At 41.9% G+C, this 23,480-nt stretch overlaps 1 long non-coding RNA gene across 2 annotated transcripts in view; it reads right to left on the bottom strand.

Moving 5' to 3' along the window:
• Window positions 1-23,480, bottom strand: part of LOC109281393 (uncharacterized) — an 87,416-nt gene that overhangs the window by 56,515 nt on the left and 7,421 nt on the right. For both annotated transcript variants that reach the window (XR_002088024.2, XR_002088025.2), the window contains exon 2: window positions 7,894-7,963. This is a non-coding gene — a long non-coding RNA (uncharacterized LOC109281393). The remainder of the gene's footprint in view (window positions 1-7,893; window positions 7,964-23,480) is intronic.

Consider the following 23,480-nt stretch of genomic DNA (forward strand, 5'->3'; position numbering starts at 1 on the left):
AAACTAAATCTTAGGCTGTATTGCATAAAGGATGTGTGAATGACCAGCATAAAAAAGGGAGCTCACAAATTTAGAAAGCTCTCTGAATCTGGTCCTGGAAAAAACTGTTGTAGGACATGGAAAGAGGAAGTCAGTTAACAAACTGGCAAACTACAAAAACTGTCAAAGGGCACAGTGGGAATATAGTGGGTGCTTCAATCTGTAGCTTGACATAGGCCAAAACTGTGGCTGCAGGGAAAATAGTCCTGCAGCCCTTTCTTCTAGTGTGAAGAGTGTGATTGTATCTTTCCAGACCATTTCCCCTCATACAGTGATTACTTGGGCTTTCAGTTTACAGTGAATTTCATCCTTTAAGAATGCAATGTATTGTATTGATCAAAAGGGGCCATTCACTTCATGGTTGATTCTCTTCTTCTTATGTCTCCCTCATGTATGTGTCTGTGTATTTAAATAATCATTTATTATGGTGTCTTGCTTCAAAAAATATAAAAAATCATGTGAGAAGGAATGTAATTTCAGGTGATCCTGCCTACTTGCAGCTTCAGGTATAGACAGAACATTTTGAAGCAGGCTATTATCATAAATGAAGAAACCATTATTCTTCTTGGGAAATTTAATAATTTGCATTTGAGTGATAGGATTGTCACTGATTATATTTCATCAAGTATAAAAGCTGTAAATTTTCAGGGTGAAATGTTTCCAGTACTTGCAATTTTCTGAAATATTCAGCCAATTTGCTGGTATGTCAAAAATATTTGAAATGTAGGTTTATCTGGAACCAGGACCTTTTGGCTCCTGTATTCCTTATCAGACTTATTCTGTACCTCTTAGAGACATATTATATTATATATGAGCTCAGCAGTAATTCCAAGGAAAAGGTGCCTGGAACGTTAAAAAAAAACAAACCTAGCCCCCCCCACTCTCCCCCCCAAAAAACCCCTTCCATTCTGATGTTCACTTTTAAAACATACAGATTTAAATTAGAACAGACTATGATCTTTATGAATTCTATTGATTATTATGAGAAACTCCAGAATAGGATAAGGTTCATTTTCCATCTACCATGTTATGAATATATACCATTTCCATTTGCTGTCTTTTCTAAAAGGAGAGCAAACTTATAAGCTATAACATTCTGATGACTTCTGGAAACAGAAATTCAAGATAAATCTTTTTAGCGTGTTATACGGAATCTCTAATTCTTATAGTAGAAGCTTTCTTTTTATTACTGAATAATCCATCATTTGTAAGGAGATCATTTTGAGACACTAGCGTTAATATACTGTTAAAGTGTAGCAGGCTTACCTTTCAGAGCTTGGGTTGAATCCCAGGCTTGAGATCCTGCTATTTTGATTGGTGGTGCCCATCCACCAATCGGGAGGCAGCAAGAGAAATAACATCACACCCCTTTCCTGAACAGGTGAGGGGAAAAGAGTTCCCCCAGACCTGATTGAAGACTGCAAACTGTCAGGTCTGGAAGACTTCAGGAGTGGAGCCCTGGAGCATATCAAAGGAGCTACATGCCCAGCACGAGGGGCAGATGCATCAGGGACAGAGAAGAGAGAAGAGCATGGCTTAGAAGAGCGAAGGAGAGCTGCTTAGCAGGGTTAAGCAGTTGTCCAGGAAGAGCCCCTGAAGACTTCTATCAGTGGGGAACGTGACACGGCTCCAGCGGTTAGGCTCTCAGCACACAGCATGGCACATGGCATCTAGATCCTGGGAGCTGCATGAGGCGGCTCAGGTCTGCAACCTCTGGCGTGTGATCAGAGACATAGTGCACAGGCCGGTGCACGGAACAGGATCTTTGGAGCCCCTGGGGCAGCTCAGGTCCTCAACCCCCAGAACGAGGCTGGGAGCTTGGTGTAGGAGGTGCTGCACGGAGGGTGAGAGACCCTGGGAGCTGCTTGAGGTGGCTCAGGTCTACAGCTGCTGACACAGGGCAGCAGCTTAGTGCAGACGATGCTACTCAGAGGGTCCAGACAAAGCCCCAGCGCTGCACAGGGCTTTCCAGGCCTCTAACCCCTAGCACAAGGCAAAGCACCCACTACATACAGTGGTGCATGTGACCCTAAGCCAGGACGGCAGCAGCAGAGTCAGGCAGCAGAAAAACCCAGCAGGGAACATAGCTTGACCTGGAGAACAAGATGCAACCCTCCAGGACTGTGGAGTGGTAAATTATCCTGGAGAGAGGGTCCCCACAGGGGAGGGACCCCCCAAGGGTTGCGAAGGGGCACCACGTGGGCCTCTTCTGAGTGATAGTGGGGGAGCTTAGGAGTCTTTGGGGTCTTCCTCTCCTTTTTCTTTCCCCCCACCTCCTTTCCTGTAGTGGGGCCCCTGTCCTGGAGGGCACCCAGGTAGTCTAAGGACTTCTGGTTATATTTGTGGACTGTGCCTTACAGTTTATGTGAATAATTTGAAGTAATAGTTTGTATATGAATAGAGTTATAAGGATGCCCAATCAATATCCTTTGGTCTGGTTTGTTCTATTGTTCATCTGTATTTTAAATGATAACTGGGTGTGTGTATATTTGTGTGTGTGTGTGTGTGTGTGTGTGTGTGTATAAGGGTTTATTGTTTTGTAAATTTGAACATTTTATATATATATATATATATATATATATATATATATATATATAATTTATGATCCTTACCCTTTAATGGTTTTGTTGTAATAATAAATCTGTATATAGTTAAGTAATTGATTGACTGGGCCTGACTCTACAGGGGACAGAGGCAGCTGCTGGGCTGTTGTGTCCCTCCATAGTACACTGCCCTGCCAATAATTTCCCTCAATTGGAGAGGGAAGTACAAACCCGTGTCTGCCCGGGCTACAAAAGCATCATTTGGATTGTATAAGCAGTACATTTCTGCATTTCTCATGGCTTTATACGTAAACTAAATTTATTTGTTTTTCTAATTCTAACACTTGCTCTTCAGTACAATAGCATACTAAAAATAACTTATACCAGGCACGTCTACATGACCTAATATATTTCAGTAGCGTCAGTGGGAATGAACCGAGATGCCAACGCTACTGTGCAGTAGCTCATTGCTACTGCGCAGTAGGATCGGAAATGACCTGTGTGCTGCCGGTACTGTGCAGTAACAAGTACTAAATGACTGCACCGTAACAACTGTGCAGTCAGGGGCAAAAATAGATGCACCTGCCTTCTTTCAAAAGGCCTTTATGTGCTATTTACCCATAATCAAAATTACTTCAAGAATAAGTATTAATAGTTTGCTGTATGATCAGGAAGACATATGTAATGAGATCCCATAGGTCCATCTGGTGTCTGGTACCATTCAATAACTTCATAAACAATTTGCATAGTGGAACAGAGTACACATATATGTTTTTTACTCATATAAAACTTGTAGATGATGCTAAGATGGGGCAGAGGTTGCAGACACTTTGGAAAACATAAATTCAAGATGATTTTGATAATTTGGATTAGTGGTCTAAAATCAACTAAAAATAATCTTGATAATTTGTAGAGGTGGTCATATTCAAAAGATGAGTGCCACATATTCCAATTGGGAAGGAAAGATCAAAGTCTTAGCATAGAATAGTATACATAATGGTGGGGGCATGCAATATGCTTATAACATTTGCTGTTGTGTCTTCTTGACAATGTGAGTAGGTGCAGGGAGAATTCTGTATCTGATGTATATCTGAGATCTCAGCAAACTGTTAGAACACATGGTACTAGCAAAACACCCCACAAGAAATGTGTCCTTTGCTTTGACAACAATAAATCCAATCCTGGATTAATGTTTCTCAGGAGACCCACCTATTTTGCTCACTGCTGGCATATCCAGATACAGACTAAAACACATAGGAACTGAAGAGTGGCCTAATCATAACAGCGAGTGGCCACAATGCCCCAGAATCAACAAGATGTGCCCCCAAACACATGGGGTTGACCTGTAGCCTCATTGGGGCTCCCTAGACAACAGGTCTGCCTGCCATTGGAATGCATTTGGTAGACCTGAAGCCCCAAATTTTACTCAGCTATAGTTTCCCCCCCCGATTTTGTCCCTGAGCCAAACTGACACTAGGCTCTCAGTCTCTCATCCCTGTTAGATATCACAGTAAAGTCAAACAAAGGAAAAAAGTGGGGCAATGTACACAACAGCAGTGTATGCAGCCTAAAGCTGGAGCCTGATTGGCTGGAGTCACACTCCATTGCCAATCAGGCTCCGTGTGGCAGGATCACCACTGCTGCAGCCTTGGGAGGCCCCAGAACCCCAGGTAAGGCTGCTGGGGGTCAGCCCAGTGCTGGCTCCAGCTTCCTCTACCCTACTCAGGGTAACTTGCCACACACCAGCATGCGCATGGCACAGGTGTTCCCTGGGGTCAACTAATGGCGGTGCAAGGTGTGCTAGTGCTATTTGTCCCCAGGGAACCAAACATCCATGCAAGTCTCAATGCAGCCACAGAGATTATCATCATTCCCTAATATGGTGTGTATTATAGTGTTTTGAGCTAGATGTTTTCTGTGTTAATGAGAGTGCTTACCCATATTTTCTTGTTTGTTATTGTGGATTTTTGTAATGGTTATTTTACATTATGTCTACACATAAAGTTTTAGCTCTTAACTTCCAAACATTTACTGCCCATAATAAAGGCCACTAAAATTCACATGAAAAATTCCATACTAAGCATCTAATTACTGTAACATTTTAGTCAGTCACTCATTCATGTAGGCTTTAATCATGCTGATATTATTCAGATGAGAACATGGAGTGTTGCGGGGCGGGGGGGAATCACCTTGCCCATAGCAGTCAAAAACAGTTCGTATTTTTATATACTTGTGTGTCTGTGTGAGTGGTTGGGTGAAGGTTACAGTTTATGCATACTAATTTTCTTGGAAGAAGTTTAGAAAATTGCCATCCTAGTAGACCACATCTTTCACTCATAATCATACCGCACTGTGGTGGTATCACCATATTTTTCTTCTATATATGGTAGTAACTTAAATAGGAAGTTATTCTATTAAATGGAAAGCAAATTCCAATTAATATAAAACACATTCTGCTAACAAAAACTTATATAAAGCCATGAAGCTTAAAAAAATAGGAAGAAAAATGAAAAATTAACACAACCTAACCATAGCATATCTTAATTAATTCAAGCTTTCAGGTTTACATTTCTCATTGTCTTATGAACATCAATAAAACTTCTGTGTATAATAAAGGTACTAACTAGCTACAAAGAATGAGTACAAAAACTGACAAGGGTTTTATATCAGAACATTATAAATTGTTTACCCTTAGAGCGTTAAAGATACGTTATAGGTTATGGTGTATTTCATTGTTATGCAGTGCATTACATAGACTAATATCAGATATCAGAGTTTTCTCTCAGCATCCATGGCTTGTTTTCTTAACAGTCACATTTGAAGTTAACCTTCTCTTTTATGAACTTAAGAATTCTGGGAAGAAAATTTAGAGACTTTTTTCTTAAACAAATATGATTTTGAAAAAAGGAGAAAAAATCTCCAATAACACCCTTCCCCCCCACCTTCGAGACATAATTTGTTTTGGGAAGGCAGAAAGAAGAAAAAACAATACAGTATTTCCAGAGTCATGGCTGACTTCAAGGGATCCTCAACCCATGGCTGAGCTGTGACTGGAGCTGTGGAGCTGTTCAGCCTAAAGCTGGTTTAGGCTGTACCGTGTCATAACTGCTGCCAAATTGGCAGCAGCTCTGAAAGCATTCAAGTTAACTGTGAGGCTTACAGTCCACCCTTGGTTGAGCCATGATGAGAAGCAGAGACTGGGCAGCCATTAAAGCATCCCTATACATCTGTTACAGGATCACTGTGTTTTAATTCCAGTGGGGAAATCATTTTCCCCATGTAGAACATGCACTTTAATTTTGAAGGGCTGATTTTTTTGGAAAAATGTGCCCATGAATACAGTAAGTTTTTAAGCAATTATATTATTTTGACGTATTTTTGATTAACACTTGGGTGGTTTAAAAAAAAATAAATACAGGGAAGAGGCAATAGGAAGAGTTTCAAACAACTATATCAGTTCTCTCCAGTCATCCAAATCTAACTACATATTTAATTTAAATATCAACTAAATCTTGTTAAAACAAAATATTGGTCAAGTACCATACAAGGCTACTCACTGAGTCAATCTTCTCCAGTAAGTAAAGTTTAAAGAAAAAGAAACAAGAGTTAGAACTAAGAGATACTCCTTTTTGCAATCCAGTATTAAGTGAGTGATTCCAATCAACTTCATGTGTGTCAGTTTGGTCAAATATGATCTGCACAAGGTTATTTGGCAGGGCAAAGCTAGTTGTCAGATGAAGTTTCCTCATCTTTCCTAGTGGCAGGAATCAGTTGTGACATCAGTAGATACCATGACCCATTCTTTTTTTTTATTCCTGTGAGCTCCTTAGAGGAGAGCCCATCCCTTTTAAACATCTGGAAAGAACCAGGAAGACTGGATTTTCTAAAAATAACAACTTAAGAGTCAAAGACTAAACTCAGAATGCCCAAGAGTATAATTTAGACATGATGCTTTTCATGGCCTAAGGTTCAGCAATCCTTATGTGTATTAGATGACTAATTCTGAGATGAAAGCAAAGACAAATCAAACAAAAAAGGAAAGAAGTAAAGATAAAGCAACTATTTTATGTTATGGTGGGATATGTAGTCAATGGTGGGATACATAGTCTAAAGCCACTTTTTAATGCAGACAATCTGAATTCATGAATACAGCATATTTGAACAATTTTGGAAATTACCATTAGAGTTTAGTTCTCATCACAACATTTTCATTCATCAGATATGCCCTAGTATAGCTTTTGCTTGTGATTTTAACTTTCCCCACAGCTCCTGCTAGAGCATATATCAGGTTAATTGCTTAAAGGCCTTGTATTCTTCTACTGTTATCCCAACAAAGAGGCCACATCTGTTGGTTAAATTTCTCCCAACAGTTGCTCTCTTTTCATTATAGTTAAGGGCCCTCTACAGGTGTAGGTAAAGATGTGATAGAAATCTAATGTATGATCCACACAATTGCACCTTCTGTATGCCACACATGTATGGCAGGAAGCATGATTGTGGGATCATGAATCACATCCCATCACTCATTATTGATGATGCAGGGGGAGCCCAACCATGGGCTCCTCCTGCAACAGGAAAACCAAAGCTCCCATGGCTAGAATTTCCCTCAGCTGATGGGGATTTCAGCTATGGGGGAACCCTGTTCACCCCTCCCTGCAGTTGGAAGCCAGCATCAGCTGTGGTATCTCAGCTGCAGGGTACATGAGGCTCCCCTGTAGCTGGGAGTCCTGTCAGCTGAGAGCTCCCAGGTTTAGGGGTGCACATGCCTCCCTCCCCCAAGATGGACACTCTGATCAGCTGATGGGGCTTCCAGCCATAGGGGCCCCTGGCCACACATTCAATTAATAGCATGGTAGAAAGCAGCTACAAAGTTATTTCACATATTTTGTGGAATAACTTTGTAGCTTATTCCTCTTTTTCATCATACCATTAATTGATTGAATGTATGGCCAGATGTCCACTTAAGGTGTGTGTGCTGGCAAGACGCAAGCCACCATGATCACCGGAAACCTGGAAGTGCCAGGTGAATCTCAATCCTGGGACTTACTAGCACACCCAATGGCAAGACAACTGGGAGAAACCCTGGTGCTGCTGCCACCATGGTTTATCAGCATGTGCTGGCACTGGCTGGCCAGGTGGGGGCCGGGAGACATCATGAAGATGTGCCCAATGCTGACAAGGGAGGAGACCAGAAGAGGAAACCAGGGAGAGAATAAGCCAGCTTCCAGAGTGGCATGGCCCAGTAGGGGCAAGTGGAAGGGACTGGTTGCAGTTGCTTCATGTGAAGACTTGGAGGAGTCGTCAAACTTACCTGGAGAGTGACGACAAGGGGATCCAGAGCTGCTGATGAGCCAGTGGAGGAGTGAGGAGCACTTGCCAACCTGGAGAAGAAAATAAGACATCTAACCATGAGTGGATTGGGGGAGAGAAAAGAAGTTTCTTCCCCACTGCATCCTCAAGAACCTGAAAGATTGGGAGATTCTTTTATTTATGGATGGTATAGGGAAACCTCAATCAGGGGAATAGGACTGTGCACAGAGATAGCCAGATTACCTCTGGATTTAGATTAACTGAGGCTTCTGGCTTGGACATAGGGTGCACCAAGTACTTGAAGACATTGTGGGTGCATGTAACCTCCCATGTCATTCGCTAGTGCACTCTGCAATTTCTGGCCTTTCAGGTGCTGCTGTCTCTTTTTGGGTTGACAGCTTGTCATCTGGACAGATACCTTGAAATGTCCCCAGGGATTCTCACCTGCCACATCTTGTTGGTATCGATTATAGTCGGGAGAAAGTTTTTAAGTCCTGCCTTCCCTGGTTCCCTCCTTCGGCACTCCTGCTTGGCCTCCTATATTGGGGCTCTGCTTCTCCTACACCCCTCCTTGTGCCAACCAAGATGTTGTTTCTTGGCCACGACTGAGATAAAGTCCACTTGCCGTGGTAAGGACTTTAGCCTTTATATGTTCACAGTCCAATTTGGATGGTATATCGTCTGGCTTCAGGCTTCATGTCAGTCTGACTTGTCTCTCTGTTTGCCCCTGGTTATCTTGCTTCCAGGTGCTCTCCCTTTTCTCCCTGTATTGACTCACAGAATCTGATGGCTTTTCCTCTCTTTCTCTCCCCAGGCTCGCCAGTGTTCCACTCTACACCGGCTGCATCCGGGATCCATGTTCCCATCCCAGGTAAGAATTCAGGCTCTGCCGAGCTAGCATTGTCTGGACATGCCACCTCCTGGGGCTGCCAACACTTGCCCCCATCAGGCCTGCCAATTGATCCTGGCCTCTCTGGGCCTTCTGAAGGACCCACTTCTGGTCCTCCCCAACTGTAGTCTGGAGGGGTTTTTATTACCCCCTCCAAGGGCCGGCCAACCAACTGGCATCAGTATGGCACCATAAAGTGTGCTCACGCTGGTGTGGGTGCATACACCAGCTCCCCCATGGCCCACTGAGGCCACTTCAGCTTTCCCACTTCTGGTCTTGATGCAGCCCATCCTCTGGTGGCCTCTCTCCCACCATGCCTCTGGTCCTTGGTGATGTCCCACCAGCTCTGCGCCACTCTCTGTTCCCATCCATAAGGTAATTTTCTATTTATGGTGGTGGCCCTGCCACAGTGCACTAGCTGCTCTACTTACTTGATTGTTACTTACATTGGGTTGGCACTGGGACAGGGTGTAGGTGGGGCAGAGCCCCAAGGAATATCATTTGACCAAACAAATCTTGATGCAGAGGAATGAGAAACCTTCCTCCTCTTCAATACATAAACATCAAGAGTGGCGGGCAAAGAGAGGGTTTGCACCATAAGCATTTGGTGACACCTGGGGTCAAACTGTCCAGTCATAAGGGTGAACGTGCAGAAGACCCCACCTCATGATGAAAATGTCCAGCTAAAACAACACATGGACATTTACAGTGTGATTAACTGGACAATTATATCTTAAGTGTAATGTGTAGATGGGGCCTGAGATGGGCCTTGATAAGTTCAAGGGCAAGACAGACAGCTTGAGGAAGGTTACACTGTTTCTAACTGTACTGAATTGAATCTGAGAATAAACTTCCTATCCTTGAAAGTTCTGAGTATATTTACAGAGGTTACAAGCACACCCTGTATGGCCCATCAGTTCAGTAGGGTCCACTAATAGTAAACTGTTAATTAACTAGCTGAAGAAGAGTTAAAAAACAACTTTCATCCAGATGTCATTCAAGTTGAGGCCCTAAAAGATATCCTCCATGTTATGGTAGAATAGAAGTGATATTGTAGCCATGATGGTCCAAAAATTAAGCAAGAGGCAAGGATTTCATAGGGTGATATATGTTATTGGATCAACTATATAATTGGGATAAAGTTAGACAGACTTTTGAATGAAAGATATTCTTCCTCAGTCCTATAATTAGAGACCTAAGGAAGAATGTAGTTTATTTGAAAGCTTGTCTAAGTTTATTCTAACTGCATAGGTGGTCTCACTCTAAGAAGTCCTTGCCTCTTGCCCTGGGAGATGCAAAACTGAAAAACAAACCTTTGTAACCTGCGAGTTTCTACTGTATAGAAAACTCTTCAGTTGCTGAGCAGTAATAAATAGGTCACAATGCTAATCAGTGGCTCTAGTTGATCTCAATTATAATACATATTTATGGAAATTAAATTATAAAAGTAGAAACTCTGATAATAAGCAGAGGTGTACAACATGTTGATAATATTGCTAGGATATTGAGCTATTTAGAACCTGCTCTTGATATAGTGTGTGATTCTCTGTTGTAAATGAGAAGTTTATCATATCCAACTGTTCTAAATCATTCCACACCATCAACCAACCTTCCCCAGTCAACACGCATATAATTATAGTCTTTAATTTTTGCTATTTTGAATTTTAAATATGTTTTTCAGTTGTTTGACTTTCATTTATTTTTTATTCATATAAAATGGGCTCGTTCGAACCTGAGGTTTAGATGAAATCAAACTTAATGATATACAAAACTACAAAGTCACTTGTCAACATTTATTACTTTAACATGGCTGTAAAGTACAAACAAAAAAAAATCTGTTTTCCCTTAATGTACTCACCTCAGTTACTGATTCCTAATTAAATGTCCCCCAGATAAAAGATGAGAACATATGGTTCATGCATTGTACTCTGAAAGTCAATAAGGTGGACTGTTGTGTCCACATGCTTTTAGCCCTGGAAATATCAAACTCTAAAAACATATACTGAATTCCTTTATTCTGAATTTCTGAAGCAGGTACTTAGTTCTGTGAATTGTGAACAATTCTGAATGAAGTTAAATACTTGGACATGGATTGTACTTCACTTCTTTTAGGAGATGGCCAAATGCTTCCTTTTCATTCTTATCCCTCCTCTAGATTTCATAGAATTTTATTGTGGAAGTTTCTACTATACATATTAGGAAGTGACTTTGGTCAGGCTGCAGTTGGAGTACTGCATCCAGTACTGGGCGCCACATTTCAAAAGGGATGTGGCCATCCTGGAGAGGGTTCAGAGGAGGGTCACCTGCTTGTTGAGAGGGCAGCAGGACAGGCCCTATGAGGAGAGACTGAAGGACCTGAACCTGTTCAGCCTCAGCAAGAGGAGGCTGAGGGGGGACCTGGTGGCTGCCTACAAACTCATCAGGGGAGATCAACAGCAAACAGGCAGAGCCCTTTTCTCCCCAGCACCACCTGGGGTGACAAGGAACAATGGTAATAAGCTGATGGAGAATAGGTTTAGGTTAGTAATCAGAAGGCAATATTTTACAGTTAGGGTGGCCAAAATCTGAAACCAACTTCCCAGGGAAGTGGTCCTCGCCCCTACCTTGGGCAAATTCAAGAGGAGGTTGGATGATCACCTGTCTGGGGTCTTGTGAACCCAGCATTCATTCCTGCCTGTGGCAGGGGGTCAGGCTAGCTGATCTGTTCAGATCCCTCCTGACCCTAGCTACTATGAAACTATGAAGTTCCTACTATACACATCCAGAGACTGGTGTGGATAGAGAAAGAAAGAAAGAGAGACAGAGAGAGAAAAAGAGAGAGAAACACTTTTGACTTTTTATAAAGGTTTATTAAGGGAAAAAAGGGGGTAACAATTGAAGAAAAAAATAAAACACTGCCCACGCAGGGGCCCAGGTACAACAGACAGAGCATAGGGATATGACCTGCAAGGCCTGACCTCACAGTCTAAAAAACAAAAACAGCTAGTATAACAACAGCCTGCTTAGAGTCCAGGAAGGGGCAAGCAGTATCACAGCCTAAGGACTAAACGGATGCCTTCGATGCTGCAGAGCACCCCCTGAATGGCCCAACATGCCTGGAAAGTGGGTACTGTTTGCTGGAGGACTGCATGTTCAAATTCCAGTGTCAGGCATGCCCAGACCAAGAATTGGAAAAGTTTCAGGGCATCATCAGAGCTCGCCCTAGTGAACCAGTTCCTGTGGCTCTTGAGGATGGCCATCTTAGCCTAACCAAGCAAAAAGTTGGCCAGGCAGATTATATCCCTGTGCCATGTACCCAGGTCTGCAGAGACATCCCTGTGCCATGTGCTGCTGGCAGCCATCCTGGGCAGGAGAGGGTTAACTCTCCCACAGGAGGTGCCGCAAGGAAAAAGAAAAAAAAAAGCCTCAGACTGAAGCTGGGGACTGGGAGGGAGCTAAAACAGCTCCAATATTGGCCCCAGGGGAGCAGAAATGTCCTGCAGGGGCTGAAGGCAAGCCCTAAGGCAGAAGGAGGTGGCATAGTCCAGAGTAAGAGGCTCTGGAGAAGGGAGGCAGCAGGAATGAAAGGAAGAGCACAGGTGGGAGTGGGGGAGGGACAGAGGCAAATGAGGATGACAGAGACCAGGGGAAAGAGCCCAGAAAACGGGGAAAGGGGGCAGAGAGGGGGTCCCCAAGCACAGGTTGGGGAGAGGCAAGGTTTGCAGTGGGGGCGGGGTAGGAATGGGGAGGAGGGGCAGGGAGTGGGGGGAATGCACAGAAGGGACCTGAGCTGGAGGAGCTCAGAAGGGCTTCACCTGTCAGCGACCATCTTGAAAGAAAGAAAGAATTTCTGTCTCTAAACTGTCTTTGAATATTTTTTACTATGAAATACACCTAACACAGTCATTCAGGCTGGCAGGGATAGATGGAACAAGTCATGATTTTCCTTCTTTTTCCTCTGTTTATGGACTCAAATTACATTATTGAGAAATTGAATGCTGATTTGTCCCATGGATACTCTTATACAGACCTTGGAATTGTATTTTCTACTCTGTTTCTGTTAAAAAATATACAAGAAGCTTTTATGCTATGCAGTTATATCTGGTTTAAACTGGACAGCATTCAGTATGCTGACAAGACTCAATTCCGAGGTCAAGATTATGCACTCAGCTAGGGCTGCATTGTACCTTTTTAGTTTTTAATAGTAGCAACTAACCTCTAATCTGGTTTAACTGACTGCCTGGAGATTCGCTTGTGCTGGGAGATTTTCAGGTGCTGGCAACCGCTTTTGTTATCATTTCCCTCATTTCCCAAACCTCTGCCACACACAGTGTAAGGGGAATGGCTAAAAAAAAAAAGGGCGGGGGAGGTATATCCAAAGCAAGCAGGTGCTCTAGCAATTTCTAGTTGCTGAAAAAGCCTCTTGAGGGTTGTGTAGCCTAAATTGCTCCTTGGGATGAAACAGGAATCCTGAGAAGCAGTCCAAGTGCTGCTTTATGCCAAACACACAGCCCTCAAATAATGTCTATCTCTTTTATGCAATAAAGATAGAGCAGTTAATACCCTTTTCCACATCCAGATGAGTCTGAGACTTGGAAGACAGCTGTTAGCATGGAAGAGGAAAATCTGAGAGGAAAACGTAGAGTGTCCTAGCCACAGTGTATTTATCCTTTGCTGGATTAGGCTATTATAAGTTCTTTTAATTTCTTTCAATGCAAACAATTGGATTTTGTTTTCTGGGGGAAAATAACTAGGAACTTCCTTTCCATGCCTCCTTCTGACTTTCAAAGTACCTGGAAGTATTGCCAATATGAAACAATCAGTCCTCAGAAAAGACACACAAGTGTACAAAAGTCAGCCTCATGGAATAGGTTTTGTAGCTATAGAAAATATTGTATATGTGAATAGTCTTGAAATGGCTGTCTTCCAACTCTTACTGTTAGAGTTATATATAGTTTGCTTCTGCCAATACAATAAAAGAAAATAAAAGAAAATAGGTGGGGCTCTAAATGGAGAGTTAAATTAAACTTTCCGCCTTGATTCGTAACAACAGTAATTCTGGTAAAGTTTGACGTTCCCTTTAAAACTCCAAGTTCATCAAAATAAAGTAATTAAATATCTACTAAAATAATACTTGTTTTAGGTGCTTCTTTAGCTTAATTGAATGAATTCCATTTAATTTTCAAGGACTTTTAACTGCTGCCCCAGATGAGAATTTAAAAACAGCTGCTATTGCGCTGCAGTCTGGAAACAGATGAGTCATATTTTTCAGGGAAGCTGTACATGTAGGCTATTTAAATATATGGATTTATAGCCCTACTGGAACTAATTGGGTATAAAGTTTCATAGATGTATTTGAAATTAAACAAACTGGTAAATTAGAATGGCAGTGAGAGACACCTCTGAGATTCAAACTCCAACACATGAGCTCCATTTTCTTCCATTACACCTTTACCTGGCTTGCCTTACACTTTTCTGTGGTTTAGCTGAATGTTTCAGTTAGGTGCTGAAGAGAAGAAATGTTGCTTTCTGCTATCAAAGTTAGACAGGCTGCAGCTGTCAGTTGCAACTGAGACAGAAGTGGCTGTGCTGCATGTTGAATGATGGCTTTGAGGGAGAAACAGAGCATGGTCTGAAATGACTGAGGTAAGAACTTCTACTCAAAAAGTGCAATACTTTATCCTTTCATTTCATGCAGATGTAGAGCCATATTTTATTTGTGTGGTGTGGGAGGTGATCTTTCTAGTTATTTTCTTAGGTTACATCTTACTGTTCATGAAAAGTTTTTGACCCAAAAGATTCATATTGCTTCTAGATATAGATTTCAAGTCACAAAGCACTCAGGACTATTGTAATGAACACCCTGACAAGTGTATGTACCATTGGTTTTACTGAAAGAATCAGAACTAGCAGTAGGACTCAGTGCTCAGAGCTAGAGGGGTCATATCTATTTGAAACAGAAAAAATCAGGTTTATCTCAGATAATTCTACAATACAGCCATAATGTCCAGCAAAATGATAACCTGTAGTTCCTGTTGAGGATACGTTGACCTGACAGGCTTTTGGGAAAAATGCATTAGGAGGAGGCTGCACTTTATAGTCTAATTTCTATCTTCACTTTCAGTGATTCCATGAAAATGTGCAACTTGCCTTTGACATATGGATGCTATTCATTTTTTGGGTCTTCATCAAGCTTATAGGGTGATCTAGAAGCCTTGGTTCTTTGCAAAGAGGCAAACAAAAGTCCCTCTAAACAAGCCATTCTTCCTGCCCCATCTAGGTTCAGCATTTCATTTTTTTCACCTCCTCTGGATTCTTCTCCTGAGTAATCTTTTGCCTTCACTTGGAAAGATGAGGTATAAAGGAGCTCAAGTCCCTTCTACTTAAGGCAATGGCTAACATGCCCTATATTTGCAATTCTACCCTTATGCATTTATTTGTCTTCAGGTCCCTTTCTAAAGAGTATCTTCTAAGCCCTTCTTCTAATAACCCTTTAGCCAGGATCTTTGAAGTATGTTCTCATTGCAGTAGCTACAGGGAAGTATCTGGTTCCTGGCAAGCTTTTATCTAGCCTACTGCTGTTCTGATTCAGGCTTTTGCCAGTACCCTTCTGGCTAGGAACAAGCACAAACAGACATTGGCAATGGAGTAACTTCTAACTCACTGCTTTAGCTACCGGTCTCCTAAGTGAGATGTACTGCTGCTGAACATATTTACAACTAATAGTTAATAGTAACAATATGGTATCACTAACAGAACTGCAGTGAGAGACACCCCTGACAGTTCATGATGCATATTTTGTTGTAAATGCTATGGTTGTAGGTCACACCTGGCACAAAACAAACTAGGCCAACAAACCAACAAACCCTAGGATCATGGCAGGAAACACAGCAGTTCTCTCAAATAAACTTCTCAGAGCCTTGGCTCATGGTATTGAATCAAGTGGTATGGACCAGAATGCTTAATTTCCAACATGACATCCTATGACAATTACATAATATTTACATTTCAGAATATATCTCCTTTTTAATTCTTTTATCTCCTCTTTTATGCTTTGCTCATGTTGCTTATGAATATAATTCTTAATATCAGTAAAATATGTTGAGAAAGAACAAACCCTATATAAATAATGTACTGATTTGTATACAAGAAGGATGAGATTTTAAAAACTGATTGATGAATTTAACTATTAAATGTACAGGAAATTGAGGTAAACCAAGACAGAACACTTCTGAAAATCTGGTCCAAAAAACTTTAGGGATATTAGGGACTTTAGGGATATTTTATTTTCTAAGACTGTGACAAAATACTTGCCTAGCAACAACTAACAACTGAAACTCCTGGACAAATAGGATGTTCATCCTTTTTAATAAAATGTAATTCAATTAAAGTATAATTTTTTGCCTGCAAAAATCTGTCATTCTAAATCTGTCATAGCATTTACAACATTGTTCTGACACGTGCTCACCCTTCACTAGCTGGGTAGGCTGCACCCATGGGGAAGTGGAGAGGTTAAGGCAATGATTAAAGGATTAAGAAACATACTTTATAATAAGGTAGTCAAGGAGATAAAAATCTATTTAACTTACTTAAGAGATAGGGAGTATTTCATTAGGGTTTAGAAGTTGAAACTGGATGCATTCCAATTAAAATAAGTACAACATTTAAAAGATAACAATTGGAACTTACTAAGGTAGGGTTAGGTGTGATGGGTTAGGTGTGATACTTTATCACTGGAAATTTTACATTAAGATTGGATATATTTCTAGAAGGCATCTTCTATTTCAGCCACTGCTATTGGACTTGACACAGGAATTAATTTAGGAAAGTCCTGTGGCCTGTGTTATACTGGAAGCTGCAATTCACTATAGTCCTTTCTGGCCTTAAAATCTATTAATAATCTTGGAAAGCACTGTGTTTTTCCTACTGCTTCCCTTGGGATGCAATCTAAAAGACAGTTAATTTCCCTTCAAGTAATATATCTTATAGATCTATGAGAGGGAAGGTTAACTTGCTACCTGCCTCTAGCTTCACCATTTCCTGGAATTTACTTTCCAGAAATAGGACATTTATAGGGCTGATCAGGAGGTGGACTTTCTGCTTTCAGAGAAATCCTGACATTTAAAAGAAAACTGTTCTGATTTTGAACAGACAGCTGATATTTCAAAATTTTGTGTGTAACATGCACAAAACTAGATTTTTATTCTTTTTTAAAATTAGGACTATTTCAATTTTTATTTCATTTATAAACTGTGTTATAGTTAAGCATACTGCATGCATAATAATAAAAAAACTATATTATTATAGCATACAGTGTACATACAAAATATGAGATGTACTCATGGTTTTGGCTGCACAAAACAGGGGAACAGGGGAGGGCCAGTCTATGGGCTGGATCAGGCTCTGCATCTTCCCCATACACCAGAATTGGGCCTCTGTCCAGCCAGGATCAGGCTGTGGAGGCCTCACACTGCCTCTGCCAGGCTGGGATTGGCTCCTCTGCCTGGTTAGGCACAGACTCCAAGGGACTGTAGACCACCTCTATCTAGCCAGGATTAGCCTTAATAGGCTCTGGAGTTGCAAAGACTGCTGGAACTTCATGCCCTTAATGTCTTCAATAGGTGTGAACAGGCATTTATTTCTAGCGGTTCTAGATTTCTATCTAGAAATCTTTATGGGAAAGGGAGGATTATAGGTATTCAGCCGCAATTTCCCCTCTCTCCTGCTCTTTAGGGCTCTCCCAGACTGGGGTAATCTTGGGTTGGGGAAAGCATGGGGATCAGTGGCTGCTCTGCTGCTCCGGTTTCTGGTGGGGGATGAAGTGGCAAGGAAAGACCCTGGAGTGATGTGGGGGAGGACCAGCAGTCTGGAGAGTAGGCACGGAGCAGTGAGCAGCTTCTGGTATCTGAAATTAGAGTGGAGGGAACACCAACCTATTCCCCAGATTAGGTACTCTGGTCTGGGGAATGGGTGGAGAGCAGCAGGGGCTGCTTCAGTCCCCTCCTGAGCCAGTCCAGGAGGGGAGTGCAGCAGCAGGAAAGGTTCCTTGCTTTTTCCTAGGCCAGAATGAATTAAAATGGCAGTGAAGAATGAAGTATTTTTTTGTAAATTAGAAATGAAGTTAAAACTGACTGCAGATCTTACTAACAGGAAAAAGAACTACCTCAAACACTTTATAGATCAGGTTTTTTTTAGGTAATGCCATTCTATGCCAGGAAAACAAATGTATCCAGGGATGATACTTTTTGTATTTGCTGGAATATAAAAATGTTGCACCAGGAAACATTGAAATGAGTTAAAATCAACAGGATTTTAGAATCAAGTTGACTTGACATCAAAGTAAGTTAAAATCAAAATGAGTTATCATCTGAGTGAGTCAAAATTGGGTCAAGGGAATAGAGTGAAAAAGACTGAAGCAAACTGATGGAACTTGGCAAATTTCTTGTTGAAATGCTTTCTACTATGATATAAAATTTGACAATATTTCTTAATATTGTGGACCTATTATTGTGAAAAGACAATTGTGCCATAGCAGAAAACATCAGAGTTATTAGAGTTTATTATGGCCACAATGTACATAGAAAATGACAATGGTATTCTTTGATGTTTTACTTGGAAATAAAACATCATTGGCATATTAATGTGAGTGTATTCAATGGTGCTACTTTAGTATTTTTTACATACCAGTAAAATATGTATACATGTGTAGATTACACATACATGTAACTATGTGAGAGGGTCCTTATCTGAGTAGAGTAAAAGCTCTGTTATCTAGCAACCCCTGGGAATGGCGGATGCTGGTTAATCAAATATTCTGGTTAATTAAATGTGCACCATCTGGTGCACTCCCCAGCATCAGTGTGCCGGGCGACAGGGAGGGGGGTCCTGCACAGACTGCTTTGCCCTGTGCGGGATGTTTTGCGCTGGGCCGTGGGCCGGAGAAGTGGCAAGAACTCTGCTTGCAGCAGCAGCAAAACCTGGAAGTGGTACTTCTGGCTTTGCTTTTGCTGTGTCCCTCGGATGCCAGTTAATAGAGTTTTCTGGCTAAAAAAGTGCCGGTTAACACAGCTTTTGCTGTATTACCCTTATGTAGTCATTAGATTTGTATCAATAACAGGGATGAGTCTCAATGATTTGTGATTCTTTTCCTTGGCTGCTTTTTAGTCATGGAGTTGGATTCATTGTCTGGATCCAGACATGCAGGCACGTGCATTTCCTCAGGGACACGTGATTTGGCACATGGCACGTGGCACGTTACCCTGGGGTGGGGTAGGGGAGGCTGGGGCTGGTACCTGGGCTGGCCGCAGCAGCCTTACCTAGAGTCCTGGGGACCTCTTGGGGCTCTAGCTATGGTGATCCAACAGAAGAGAACCTGACCAACAGCCAAAGTGTGGCTCTGGCCAGCCAGGCTCTGGTTTCAGGTTTCTCGTGCCACGTGCACAGCCCAGCAGTTTTCCATTGCAAATTTTTTTGACATTGGGATCTCCTGGTGTCAACTCCTGCCCCACCCCCAATGCTGCAAATTAGTAGTGCAGGGAATGCCTGCATGTGTGGCAGATCTGCAGCACTGCATATGTTGCATGTGCACTCATCTGGATGTGCCCAGGGAATCTTTGAGCTTTGGGAAAATCCATGTATCTATAACTTCCAGAGATCTTAGAGATTTGCAAAAGGGTGCTATTAACCTCGTGGTTAAAGATTCAGAGGATTTTATTTCTAGAGAAAGTCTGAGAAATGCTGTGAATGAATGCATCCTTGAAATCCCAGCATATCCCATAGCTTTGGTGTGCCCCAGCAGAAAGGAAATTCTTGGTGATCTGAATGGTACATAGCTATAAACTTACCAGTATGAGTTTTACTGAGGCAGGTATATTAGTGCAGGTGGTGGTGTTTGGTGAGTGCATGGAAAAGAAATAAACATGAGGAACCAATGAATTGGAAAAATGCAATACTATTTTGTGCCTGTTTTTATTTTATTTTGGAACCAAATTTTGTTTGTAAATTCTCAGTGAACTAGGGTTTAGGAATTTCAGAGATTGCTTCATCTGATCTATCACAAATTGGTGCCTGTTAAAGATCAATAAATGGAGGCTATGAATAATTATACTCCTTAACTATTTTAAAAAGAGAGGGAACTGTTGCTTCAGTTGTTATGATGTAATTGCTACATCTGTATGCTTCTGTAATAGTACAAATTAGATAAATCACTGCAACTTTAATGCTGAATGGAACAGTTAAAAGTTGCAATGATTTTGCTATACTTGTGTTACAACAGAAGCATTAAGACATTAAAACAGCTTATATCAATAATACTTGTTATTGACATCATCATTATGTCTGGCTGTACCCTTAAAAGAAATTGTTAGTTCTGAATATAGATTTCCAGTACTTTTGATTGCCAAATTCTCCATTTATATTCTGGCTCCTTTGCCCCACTTTGGTGACATAAACAAAAACAATCCGGTTTAGAAAGCCAATTACTATGGGCTTACAGCTACTGTGTACCATTAGAATGATAAAAAATCATCCAGAGTGCACTGGAGAATCTGTCTAAAATATTTAAACTGTCTAGAAATCTGTATTATTGCCAGAATTGAAGTATTCAGAAAAATAAATTTTAGTTTATCTAGAATCTATGAGCTTGGCCCTGCAAAATTTGCATATAGGAGTAATCCTTGGTTTCAGTAGATTACTCATAACAGTTGGTTTTACAGCATTTGGGCAATGTATCCAGCTGAAAGTTATATGCTGTAGCTTTAAGAATATGGAGATTTTCTGAAATACTTCACAAGGAGTATGGCTTAAAATTACTGTCACAGCTACAAAGTCTGCCAAGAACTAATTAAAAAGAGGCTATCTTGAATAAACTGGATTTAAGAAGTGGTAGACATGGCAGTCAAGTTAATTATCTCATCAACTTGTGATTTTGAAAGTATTGTAATAGCATATGTAGGGTCTTACATTTCAAATATTTTGATAAGTGTAATTGGACACTGTACACTGTAAAATAGCATTAATCAGTAAGGGCCAGATTGAGAACAACTCTTTGTTGGGTGTATAGTAGGTGGGGAGAACACAAGGAGCCTTCCTTCACATCTTGAACAGCCCACTTTGGAGCTAATGCAGTTACTGAATTGAGGGGAGTGCATGAACTTTTCTTTCTATGCTCCCCCAACTGCACATAGTACCTGAAAAGGAGCAGGGAAAAATGCAGAGGAAGTGGGACCATATCTGTACCTGCTAATAGGCTAAGATCAGAACAAAAGAGCAAGTTTTTGCATGTCATAGCCATAAAGGGATAAGGAATCTGCTTTCTGTTTGTCACTAGTATAGCAGAAACTGGATCATTTATATCTGTGTGACTCTCACTCTATTTAATTTGTAGAGGACAGCCAAATGAAAGAGAGCGTCAGAGCTTTTTGTGATTGCCGTTGCTTCAAAATCTGTCATTTCTCCAGTCAGCTGGAAATCATTAAAGGCTCCATGCAGATGTTTGCTGCACCTCTGTATATATCCAGTTACTTCAAAAACCCTTATCTTTGCAGAGGCATAAGGAACCTAACCCTGAAAGTATCTAAGTTCTTCTGTATCCAAGAAGCTCTAATCTGGCCACAACAAAACCTTAAGAAAAGTCATTACACAGCAGACCAGTAGCCCCTCTGCATGTATGTATTTGTCTATCCTTGTATCTGTTGCACTTATTCTCCTGGTATTTAAATGTTGTTTCTTCATCCCTAGTATGCACTGCATGAATGGTCATTAATAAAGCCTTCAAGAATGATCACTGTCAAAAACACAAGGAAAATTATCTTCCTGCTGTGCGGGCCGCACCCCGATCCCACCTTTGTCGCCATGTGCGGCGGCGAGTCCGATCTCATTCCCGTCGCCATGTGCGAGCCAGGGGTGAGCCGGGCCCGTCTTCGTTGCACACGGGCTGTGGCCAGCAGCCCGGGCACACGGGGCTGGAGAGAACCGCGGGGTGGTTTAGCGCACGCAAGTTAGAATTAGTTACGGAGGCGTAATGGTTGATAGAAAAGATTGTTTACTTACACCCAAAGATGGTATTGGTGTAGTCTGGACAGGTTTCCAGGCACAGCTCCCACTTGGATCCTCACTAGAGGAACACAACAAATCGATTGCTCCCACGGAGTTGTTCAGGCTCCACAGGTCCAGTTCGGTTAGCTTCGAAAAGTTTCCCCGGAGTTACTTAGGCTCCGCGGGTCCGAAGTTACAGGAAAGGGATACGTCTAGGATTGCGCTCAGCGACGGGGAGAGGCTAGAAGCAAAAGCTCCATAGGCTCGGTTCTATTGCCTCTATTGCCTGCTTAGGGGAGGCGCGTTGGGTCCGCGAGGGTCCGCAGTGCTTGGAGATCTTCACACAGAATCTCTCTCGTCCTCCCTCCTCTGACTTGGGCGGAAACTACCCAAGCCTTTTGTACGGCTAGCAAGCCAATCGCTAGCCGCCACGTGTGCCTACATTAGGAATGGGCCAATAATGTGGAGCAAATCCTAATACAAATGGCGGGAACTTCTTTGCAGCGTGTATCACTATGATGCAAAGAGATGCACCCTGCAAAGAAGCTGTAATCTGGCGGGAAATCCCTCGTTGCACCAGAGTTCTCTCTTGCAGCAGAGAACTCTACCGGGCAAAGAAAGCGACAAATTGGCGGGAAATAGTTTAGCAGTGCCGAAGCACACACACAAACAAAAAATCACAACTTTGGGTTGTGACATCCCCCCTTGCTGAGAGCATAGCTAAATTATGCCATACTCTTCCAAGCAATCTAGAGTTTTGTCGTGATCATCAAACGAGTCAACAAGCCAACAAACAAATATACAAACCTAAAATTCGCTGTCCTGGGATCAAGTTACATAACAATCAAGAAATAATAATCAACATAAACACATAATCTGATTCATAACAAAATTGCACGATCAGGGCTTCAGTGGGCGTCATGACGAAGTCACACGTCTCCTCACTCTCCTCAGTGATGTCATCTTTCTTAAGGCTCCTCCTTGCCATACGCTCTGAATCCCGGTTCTGTAAACAGAAAACTCTCAAAACAGATTAATAACCTATTTTAACAAACTTAAACAATTTTAAATGATTCCTATGGCTTAATTAGATGAAATCGTCGAAGATTCATCATCTGGTTCTTCCAAATACCGGAAACCTAACTCATAAGCTAACTGCCATTGGCCTGCATCCCCTAAAATCCGAAGCTGCCGCTTGTTAAGTCCAGAATGCTGTAGGAGAAATCCAAACATGTATCGCTCCTCTAGGGTTCTCGGTGGCAGTGGTGGAAGATCGGATCCACGTTGTCTGGTGCCTTGGAGCTTGGTTGGGTGTTGACAGTCCCGATCAAAAGACAATCTTGGCTTCATCAGGATACGCAGTCTTGGCAATTGACAAAGAAGATTACTCACGGGTTGGTTTACCATTGGACTGAGTAGAATTCGAAGAACGACGATGTTCTTTTGTCCGTAGATCTCGAGACAACTGTCTAGACTGTGAGAGGTTAGTGGAACTGTCCCAGGATCTCGCAAATGACGGTGAGGCCGTGGTCTTATTCGCTGGAGCGATGTCAGTCCCAGCGCACATGCTCTCGGGTTCCAAGCACAATACGAGACGCCAATCATTGCCAGCATAAGGTGATCTGCGCTGATATATTCGGGCCGTCCTGCATGCCACACGTGGGCTTTTTGACTAATCAGTCCTG

This window comes from Alligator mississippiensis, chromosome 2 (genome assembly GCF_030867095.1).
Source record: "Alligator mississippiensis isolate rAllMis1 chromosome 2, rAllMis1, whole genome shotgun sequence".
Lineage (NCBI taxonomy): Eukaryota > Metazoa > Chordata > Crocodylia > Alligatoridae > Alligator > Alligator mississippiensis.